Below are 11,375 nucleotides of genomic sequence, written 5' to 3'. Positions count from 1 at the left end.
AAAAAAAAAAAAAAAAAAAAAAAAAAAAAAAAAAAAAAAAAAAAAAAAAAGATGATAGTATTATATAAAATTGTAACATAAAAATTTCTGTGAACCAATTTTAATTTTATACAGATGGATACATAAGTTTGGAAGAGGAGAGCTAAACAAAAGTAATTATTTACATGTTTTCCTGAAAACATGTTTTCTAGTTTTGACCTCATTGTTTTATCACTTCTAATTAAAGCTATTGACAAGAAACTTTATCTAATGAGACCAATTATCCATTTGGAAGAAAAATGCCAAACTTGTCCTGAAAAAATTAAAAGACAAAGGGCCAAAAGAGAGTTCCTGTTATTTGTCTACAAAACCATAACATTGCTAATAAAAACAAAGTAAATATTGTTAGGAGTGCCTAGCCACCACCCCCTTGGTCTAGAGAAGATTCTAGGCTCCAGCATAGTGGAATGCCAGGGCCAGGAAATGGGAGTGGGTGGGTTGGGGAGTAGGGAGAGGGGGGATGGTATAGGGGATTTTCAGAGGGGAAACTAGGAAAGGGGATAACATTTGAAATGTAAATGAAGAAAACATCTAATTTAAAAAAAAAAAAAAAGGTGCCTAGCCCAGCATTTTCACATTTGTCCCTGAATGGCTTTACACTGTGAAATTGCATCCTTCTAGGTCTTTCCCGTTCGTGTGACTAATTCAGAAACTCTGAAGTAGTGGCAGTTCTGTGCAAGATCTCCTTTGACAGACATTCTTCCCTGGGTCCTTGCTTTGCTAGTAGCACTGAGATTAAATTATTCTGTGATGAAGTTCATGCACAGGCAATGCCAATTAATATTCTTAATTAGTTTGGGGAATGAAGGCTAGAGATAAGATCTTAATATGTAGTCCTGGTTAACCCTTAATTCCTGAGAATCCTCTTGCCTCAGCCTACCAAGGGTTAAAATTATAACCATGGGGCACACACCTACTCCTAGATCTTAACATTACATTCACAAGATTGGAAACTCTTTGTTCTTGCACTGTAAATTTAAGCTGCTTTAGGCCAACAGTCACACAGAGAATCCTTCAGGGCTCATCATTCCCAATGAGGCCTTTATAGGGCAAATCTTTTGATGAGTATAGAAATGCCTTTCTACGTGAATGTCCTTACGGTACAGGGTTTTTTGAGTCTTTCTGTAGTTATTTTCAAATACTGCCATATTTTTAACATGTTGATTAAGAAATCCATTCATTTTTAAATAAATTATGCCTACATTTATGAATCAGTAATATCTCATTTCACAGGACATAGTGCTTTATTTTTCAAGAATATATTTTCTGTCCTAATGGTTATTTTAGAATAGAAACTTAAGCTTACTTTACTTCCCATTCTGTGATTTAGAAAAAAAAAAAAAATGTGTCCTTTGAAGACAGCACTGCCTTGCTAACTGTGACACTGGTCATTTAATTTGTCAAAGACAGCCTCTCATCACACTCAGTTTTAATTTGGATGAAAACTCATGATGAGACTTATCCTTCTAGGCGTACAGGAATAATTAATACCAAATTTTCCTGTACAAAATAAAAATTTGAGAAAAAAATAAAATGCGGCAATTTATAATCCAGAAAACTAGGCTAGGAGATCACAGAAGAGCCGTGTTCCACCTGTGTCTACTGAAGCCTTGCAACTGCTGTGGCATCGAGAGGGAAAGGGAACATAGGAGAATCTCACCAAGAAGCTGAAAGCCAGATCATGATCTGTGGGATGCACACAGTAGGGAGAAAGATGACTACATAAAATAAAACTGCGGGAAACACCCAAGAGCCTGCCTGGAATTCGTTGTAGGTTTCTGGCTAAAGGCCATGCAGCATGAACAGCCAGTTGGGCTTTGCAGGGTTAGTTCTGCTCACCTGCAGCTGCAGTGAGTCTGAGGCAGGACCAAACTAGCAGATTTCTTACACAGCCCAGAGCCAAGCTGAACTTTTTTCCAAGTCGTGGAGAGAGATCTAAGAATATGCACGGACGCTTCAAGTGTTGAGTTAAAACACCAGAAAGACTGTTTTAGAACACAAACCATTCCGTAGTGGAAAAAAGAAAAAAAGTTATTTGGGAGCTAAAGAGATGATTGATAGAAGAGCCATACTAAAATGTAGAAAAAAAAAAAAAAAAAAAAAAAAGAAGATATGTAACAGTAACAAAAAGAGACTGGCTTATAAAGAGAACTCAACATTCACTAGAGATTACTGTCTGAATGCAGAATCTCTGTGGTGTGTCCAGTCAGTATCAAGCATGTGGCAGAACTGTGGGTCTCAGGGAGGGGATGGGGTACACTCATAAAGAGACAGTGAATAAAACCCAAAGCACCAGACTTTGAAGGAGCAGTGTAAGAGTACAGAGCAGGTAAGCTGGTACAACAAAAACATACAGAAGCTCTAGAGCTAGAATAGGCAATAAATGAAAATAAAAATGTATCTTAATAACGAAGAATGAATGATAAAGTACGGGGAAATATGTATGAGAAGGCTTATTAAAATGTAGGTGGAATTCACAGACTGAATTGAGGAAGCATATCAAGTTGTCTAAAACACATTCGGAGTTCAAGAAGATTAAGTAAAATTATTACAACACAGAAATTATATGAGACATTTTAGGCAAACTATCAGTATATATTTTTAAACAAATTTTTATTAGATATTTTCTTCATTTACATTTCAAATGCTATATTTTTAAGAAGTAGCTTTGCATATTGGAGAAGTTTTACTAAACTTGAGCAGGAATATTGCATGCAAACTACTGATAGATATGTCATAATCCAACTTCAAAAAAGATGAACATTGAAGTGTAACTACAGACTTCCAGATGATGAGCTCCTTCGTGACAATTAGGCTGTTGATAACAAATTATGTGTGGGGTGACAGAAGTATTTGTAAAATGTTGAAAGGTTGTTCGTCCAGAAGTATTGGATGAACACAAATATCTCTCAAATATGAGGAAACCCTGTTTCGGAAGAATTCAGTATAGTAAGCCTCTCTAACACCTGGGATAGCTAACGTGGTTATGGCTGAAAGGAGTAATAGAATTCAAAAGCAATATTTTATAGATTAGAATTTGGAGGTTTGGAAATTATATGTGTGTACATACATATATTTCATTTTAAAAGAAGAATCTCAAAGCAGTTACGCTGCATTGAAGTATTTGAATATGCACCACACGTATATAACAGCAGTAGGGCAGTAATGGTGGATGAATTATACTGTTGGCTATAAGACATCATCTCAGGGTAGAGTGTAATTATGATACAGAAATTATATGAGAAATTTTGAGCAAACTACCAGTATATTTTTTAAAAAATATAACTTTGAATATTAAAGAAGTTTTACCAAACTTCAGCAGGGCTATTCTACAGAAACCATTGCTAAATATGTCATGATCCAACTTGACCTATGAATGCACTAAATGGTCACCAGAGAAATATGAAATCAAAGTGAAATACACACATGAAATATTCCAAACTAGAAAAAAAAGACAGAAATAGAAACAGCAATGTAAGTTAGGCAGTAAAAACAAAACAAACAAACAAACAAAAAATCCAGAGGGAAAATAGAATCAGTGAAAGAACTGAAAATTAAGAAAATGATAGAAATAAAGTTGTACCACCAAATAAAGTAGATGACAGTAATACAAACTATCAATTAAAATGAGAAGCAGTACTTAATGAAACTTAGACTTCCTATAAGACATATTTTTAAAAAATATAAAGCCAAACATCTGTGAATGGCAAAATTAGATACATTTTTGTGATGTAGAATTTCCCTGAAAGATTGATATTTTAAAATATATGTGTATATACATACATGTATATAGCAATAGCTAATGAAAAATGACTTCATGATTTTGAAAAATAGAGATGTGAATGGAAAGGTATAGAGGGAGGAAAGAAAAGGGAAATGATGTCATTATATTATAACCTAAAAGAGAAAAGAAAAAGTATTTATAATAGTGGAAGATGAATGCTTAATCACTTCTTCCATAAGACTTTGCTAGACAGAGATATGCCTAAAACATTGGAAATTAGAGGATGAAAACACAAGACAACAATAGTTACTTCATGTGCTGGCTGGTTTCATGTTAACTTGTACAAGCTATAGTCGTATGAGAGGAGGGATCCTCAAAAGAAAATTTTTCCATAAGATTGATCTCTAAGCTGACAGGCCTGCAAACCCTTTTCTTTTGTTTTCTCTTCTCTTCTTTTCTTTTTTCTTTTCCTCCTTTCTCTCTCTCTCTTTTTTTTAAGGGGGAGGATCATGGTTTATTACATGGGAGAAAAAAATAATATATAACAATTTTAAATACATACATCCTGAGTAAAGGACCAATTTGCAATATACTCAGACTAATTGCTGTAGCACACACACACACACACACACACACACACACACACACACGCACACACACACCCTTAAATTCACAAAGAATCCAAAGATCAGTTTTAAGTCTTTAAATCTAATATTTTTCGTTTTTATTTTATTTAATCTTTTTTTTACACTCTGGTTATTTTTTAATTTTACTTTTATTGGATATTTTCTTTATTTACATTTCAAATGTTATCCCCTTTCCTGGTCTCCCTCGAAAAAAAACACCCTCCCTCATCCCTCCCCAATCCTCCTGCTCACCAACCCAGCCACTCCCTCTCCCTGGCCTTGGCATTCCCCCACACTGGGGCATACAGCCTTCATAGGACAAAGGGCCTCTCCTCCCATTGATGTCCAACTAGGCCATCCTCTGCTTCATGTGCAGCTAGAGCCATGAGTCCCACCATGTGTTTTCTTTGTTTGGTCGGTTAGTTCCCTGGGAGCTCTGGAGGTACTGGCTAGTTCATATTGTTGTTCCTCCTATGGGGCTACAAACCCCTTCAACTCCTTGGGTTCTTTCTCTAGCTCCTTCATTGGGAATCCTATGCTCAGTCCAATGGATGGCTGTGAGCATCCACCTCTGTATTTCTGAGGCACTGGTAGAGCCTCTCAGGAAACAGCTATACCAGGCTCCTGTCAGCAAGCACTTGTTGTCATCCACAGCAGTGTCTGGGTTTGGTGATTGTCACTCGTTTTTATCTCCCTCCAAATCCACCCTCTGACTGTTCAACAACCCAGAACTCCCTCCTCATCCCCCTGTCTCTATGAGAATGTCCTCACTCCCCTAAGCCCCACCCCAACAGACTTCTAAACTCCCTGGTGCCTCCAGTCTCTTGAGGGATAGGCACATCTTCACTGACTGAACCTAGACTTGACAGTCCTTGTCTGAATATGTGTATATGTGTTGGGGGCCTCATGTCAGCTGGTGCATGCTGCCCGGTTGGTGGTGTCTGAGAGATCTTGAGGGTCCAGATTAGTTGAGACTACTGGTCCTCTGGCAGGGTTGCCCTCCTCCTCAGCTTTTTCCAGCTTTTCCCTAATTCAATCACATGGGCAAGCAGCTTCTGCCTGTTTCTTGGGTGTAGATATCTGCATCTGACTATTTGGGCTGCTTGTTGGGTCTTCCGGAGGACAGTCATGATGGGACCATTTTTTTGATCACTTCCTAACTTTAGTAATAGTTCAGGTTTCAGGACCTCCCCTTGATTTGAGTATGTATCATTTTTTTTTCCATAATAGCTGCATAAAAATGCTCTCAAATAATCTTTTAAACTTTTGGGATATGCTATAGCAGAAACATTTTTTTCACTTTACATCCATATCACTGCTCCCCACATCCTGGACTCCCTGCCACACACAACCCCTCCCCATCCCCTCCCCTTCTCCTCTGAGAGAGTAGAGGTCTGCCCTACTTGGCACGTCAACTGCCTGTAGTGGTAGGCACATTCTCTTCTACTTAGGCCAAAGAAGTCATTCCAGTAAATGGAACATATCCCACAGACAGGCAACAGCTTTTGGTATAGACCTGACTTCAGTTGTTGCAGGACCCACATGGAGACCAAGCTGAACATCTGCTACATATGTGCAAAAGAGGGAGTGCTAGTTCCAGCCTGTTTATGGTCTTTCACTGGTAGTTCAGACTCTAGGAGTCTAGGTTATTTGACACTATTGGAGTTGCTATCCCCTTTGGGACCCACAATTCTTCCCCCAACTTTTCCATATGAGTCCTGGAACTCCATCCAATGTTTAGCTGTGGATCTCTGCTTCTCTCTCATTCAGCTGCTGAGTGGAACATCCCAGAGGACAGTTATGGTAGGTTCCTGTCTGCAAATATAATGGTATCATTAATAGTATCAGGGATTGATGCTAGGTCTTGAGAAGGGTCTCAAGATGGACTGGTTATTAGTTGGCCATTTCTACATCTCTGTTCTATCCCTTACCCCTGTATTTCTTGCAGACAAGATAAATTTTAGGTTGACAGCTTTTTGGAGGGATTGTTGCCCCTATTGCTCCACTGGGGTTCTTGCCTGGCCTCTTAAGGTTCTATATTCCCACTGATGTGAGTCTCAGCTAAGGTTACTCCATTGATTCCTGGTAACTTCCTCAATCCCATGTCTCTGGCACTTCCTTGAGATGCCACCATTCCACAACCCTGCCAGCTGCAGATTTCCATTCATTCTCCTGGTCCTCTGGATCCTCTCTCCTGTCTCTCCACACCTGGTGCCAAACCCCTCCATTCTCCTCCCATCCCCCCTTCTACTCAGTTCTCTCCCTCCATCTGCTTCCTATGACTGTTTTATTCCTCCTTCTAAGTGAGATTCAACCATCCTCACCTGGGCCTTCCTTCTTGTTTAGCTTCTTTGGGTCTCTGCAGTGGAATGTGGGTAGCCTATATTTTATAGCTAATATCCACTGATAAGTCCAAATGTACCATCCATGTCCTTTTCACTCTGGGTTACCTATTTCAGGATTCTATTCTCAAGTTCCAATCACTTGTCTGCAAAATTCATGATGTCTTCGTTTTTAATGACTGAATAGCATTCCATTGTATAGATGGACTGCAACTCTTTATTCATTCATCTTTTGAGTGACATCTAGGTTTTTACCAGTTTCTGGCTATTATGAACAAATCTTCTATAAACATAGTTCAGCAAGCACTCTGTGGGATGCTAAAGCATCTTTTGGCTATATGCCCAGGAGTGGCATTGGTTGGTGTTGAGGTAGAACTATTCAACCTCTAGTACTGTGTACCCAGACAGCTGTGTTCATATTCAACTGCAATCCCAGTAGTTGAAAGTAAAGCAGGAAGATAAGCAGTGCAAAACAATTTTCAGTAACATTGTGAATCTGAGGCCAGCCTGGGCTACATGAGACTCTGACTCATGTATATATTACAGAAATGTTTCATGACTCAAAACTTAGCAGATGGTAGCAGGGTTCTATTTCTACTTAAAACTGTTGGAATTCAGCTTGTAGTATTTAATTTAGCTTATTTTTCCACATTTCAACTCTACTTTTGGCATTTTTAAAGTACAGAAAGACTTTGGGGGTTGGGTTTATTAACCATTAATCCACCAACAGATGCTCATTGGCAAGATGTCCTAAATTCTACATAATGTTTTATTTACTCAATGAGTTTAAAAAGAATTCACTTAATATTGCCCATAATATTTTGGAGGAGAGATTTTTGTTTCCAGTGGTACATATGAAGTCTTATCTCAAAACAAACAAACAAACATCAGCAAAGCCCAGTGGTTTCCCCAGACTTGCATGGGTAATAAGAACAAGTGTCTACACCTGCATTTGTGGTCATTTCAACTTCAGTGTAAATCAATAGTTGACTAAAAGGGAGCTGATCTGAAATGGTCTATTTTTTGAATATGGTCAATCTCTATTCTCTCTTTATTTTTTTTTTCTCCATGCCACTTTCTTTTTCAAAAAGGGAAATTAGTTCCTTATTCAACCAGCCCACATGATTGAAAAATTGGCCTTATCTAAAAACAATGAACAATTTAAAAATCCGTGTTCATTTCTGTATGTTTGTAATTAGTTTTATATTATTCAAACTCATCATGTCTTGAATATTGGACCTGTGATAACACGTTATGATCCACCATTATTTACAGATGATTTTTAAGTTACTAAGTTTTCCCAATCTTTTCTGTAAAGTATACTGTATTAGTCAAGGTTCTCTAGAATTACAGAACTTACAGAATGTCTCTATATATTAAGGGAAATTATTGGAATGACTTACAGTCTGCAGCCCAACTAGCCCACCAATAGATAGTTATAAATGGGAAGTTCAATAATCTAGTAGTTGCTCAGTCCCACGAGGCTAGGTGTTCCAGGTGGCCTTCTCTATAAGCTGGAATCCTGAAGGAGGTTCCAGCAGATATACAAGAAGGTGAACAAGAGAAGGGCTTTCTTCTTTGATTGTCTTTATGTAAGCTTCCAGCAGAAGGCATGGCCCACTTTAAAGTTGTATACTACCACTCCTGTATTTGGAACTTGCTCTCTCCCAGGCCTTGAACTCAGGGATCTGCTTGTCTCTGTGTCCTGGGATTAAAGGTGTGTACCACTTTGCCCAGCCTAAACTTTTCATGGCCACTACGCCTCAAGAACTGGATCAAAAGCATGTGTCATATCAGGATCTCTGTCTTCTAACCTCAAAATCTGGATCACAGGTGTGCCTTGCATTTCTGAACTGTAGTTCATTTCTGATGTAGTCAGGTTGACAACCAGAAATCGACATCAAAGATACATATATAATATTTCCAGGACTCTTTCCACTTCTGTGTTATCATGGTGTAGCCTTCTGGAGCTCCCAAAAACCAGACATGATAATGAAGAGGCCACAGTGAGCAACACTGATGAATAGCAATAGATGCCCATTATTTATTTCCAGAGACATTTCTATTTCTCACTTGCCAGTCATTCCTCATCCCCACCCCTATAAAGCCCAGAACTTTTCACATGGTCATTGCTTCAGAAGAGTTAAAGGACAATGTAAAACGACCCCCCCTCACACTGATAAACTGGCACCTCATCAAACATTCATGCATATTCAATACTTATCACATCTTGTAGAAAACAGAGCCTAGCTTTTCGTGATCAAATGCTTCTAAGGACAAGGGCAGCAACTCTGGGTAAAGATCAAGATGACCAAATAACTTGTTGCTCAAATGCACCTTGTGAATAAGAAATTACTGAGCTATTTTGTAATGCTCAATATTTCACAACACGTGTAGAATGGTCAATATAGATTCGAGAATAATGTGTCTATGTCCCCATGTAATGTCTAGGATGATGTTTATTCTCGGTCTACATCTGCTCTTTGCTTCTTGACTTTCTCTACTGACTGGGAGTATGAGCATAAGCTGAATTAGCCCTTTGGAGAAACTACTCCACTAATTTCTGGCAAGAAGATGGATGAATTCACACTGTTGATCAAAAGCAAACATGTCTCTCAAGGATGGCTGAATGGCCTGTGTACTATGTTGGCCAAAATATAAGCTTAAGCATGGTCTACTGGGAAATCTGAGAAACCATGCATAAAGGTAACAACACCTAAGCCCATTCACTATGCCACCAGATTATATTACAGACCATATTTAAACTTCCATTTTACCCGCTTTTAATGGGCTTTGTGCTATTCCACCTTATATGCCTTCCAATTCTCATGTTCTCTTTAGTTACTGAGTGTGGTGTATCTTTTATGGAAGATCTTGTTGAATACTTCAGCCATTCTTAAAATGTTTTTCCCAAACACTTTCCTTATACTTGCATCCTTATTTCTTTGCTTTGGGTTTTGAAGCTATGAATGTTAACATTTCTCTTGCATTTAAACTCTGCCTCACTGGAATTATCTGAGGCAAATTGTCCTTTAGCATTTCAGCTCCCAAATGTGAAAGCAACTGTTAAATCCAAGTAACATTTAAGTCTCTATTTAGTTCAAGTCTCTTTTCTTTCTGTTTAATAATATATCTCAACCTCATAGCCACTACACTCTGCTTACATGTTGTCTATGGAAATAAGACTGCCCACTAAACAACTGCACAGACTTATGCTGGGCTCTCAGCCATTCACTGCAAAAATCAATCAGATTCAAATAGAGAATGTACCACTTTGAAAGAAACTTATTGCAGAAGTTTTTGGTTACAATTGCATAAAAATGTAATTGGGTAATAAAACCTGGTCTTACAGCACTCTGAAGTTCGCCAAGTATGTAGCAAATAAAAACAAACACCACTATTATAGTAGAAATAACACCTAACCACAAAGATATAGGTGACATCCAAGGTAACCTTGGACACTAGCAAGCTAAGATACGTGGTACAGAATTATGTATACAAGTGGAGTAGTCTAATTGCTCTGTCAGACTACTGTCTGTTCTAATTGAGAACTGGCTCTGCAGGCATCTTTTAGCCAATGCAAAGGATGCAGGGATTGTTAACATAGCACCTTAACTCAATGTTAGAAGCAAAATGCTCTTGCTATTTTTTCCCTTCGCTAGTTTTAATATGGGTTGAGTTTCACATAAAGACAACAATAAAGTTCCCGACTTAGTACACTCCCTTCTTTAGTCTCAATGTCTGTTTGGAGATCCTTGACCACCTTTAACTTCATATATTAAAATCTTTTCATCAAGGCAAAGAAGTTACTGTTCTCAAGGTCGCAATGAAACACGATGGAAAATGGAGAGTGGATAGACTGAACATTAGCTCTCAATAAGACAGCAGAGAAGGAAGGGTGCTAGTTTTACTCGTGAGTCCCCTTCCCCTCTTACTGACTTACCCTCTCAGAAATGAAACTTTTCTGGGATGTCAGGCACCTGAAAAAATGTTCAGTGTTGTTCATGTGCCACATTAGTTTATTACCTCCTTTCCTGAGAGTGTAATGCATGACTTCCCATAGTCTAAGAAAGTGTCTATCAGTGAGCTTAAAAAATACCTTCTGCCCTTTTTGTGTTGATTGACATTCTTCATGTTTTTCAAATGGGAGGTGTGATCAAGCCATTTCCTGTGGCTTTCCCTTGAAGGAAACGACATATCTCTTATGGGCTCAATTCTATGTGTCATACAGTATTTAGTACATTCATTCTCTCTGTCTATTTATTACCCTGTTCATTTTGAGGTATGGATATTCTTGCGAAATATATATTTAAATATATGGGGTTAGTGTGCAATGATGACTTAGTTCATATGATAGTGCTTGTATAATCTTGAGCAAATATACTCATCTTCAACTGCAAATGATAACAGCAATAAGATTCACATCTTCAAGTTAGAGGCAATCAGTAAAGAATTAGTCCACAAGTAATCTAACAGATACAGTCACACATACTGACTTCCTAATGGTTAGGAACCTTTAGATGCTTTGCTCTAAATTCTTCTTCAAAGTCTGCATCTCCTCCCTCGCTGCTGAAAATATCAATTGCATGTGAGTCATCTGTGTTCTCTTCAAAGGGAAATGTCTTTGTGAGCAGAAAGCTGCTT

Source organism: Mus pahari, chromosome 1 (assembly GCF_900095145.1).
Source record: "Mus pahari chromosome 1, PAHARI_EIJ_v1.1, whole genome shotgun sequence".
In the NCBI taxonomy this organism is placed as follows: domain Eukaryota; kingdom Metazoa; phylum Chordata; class Mammalia; order Rodentia; family Muridae; genus Mus; species Mus pahari.
The sequence above is the reverse complement of the archived record's forward strand: the minus strand, read 5'-3'. Positions refer to the sequence as shown.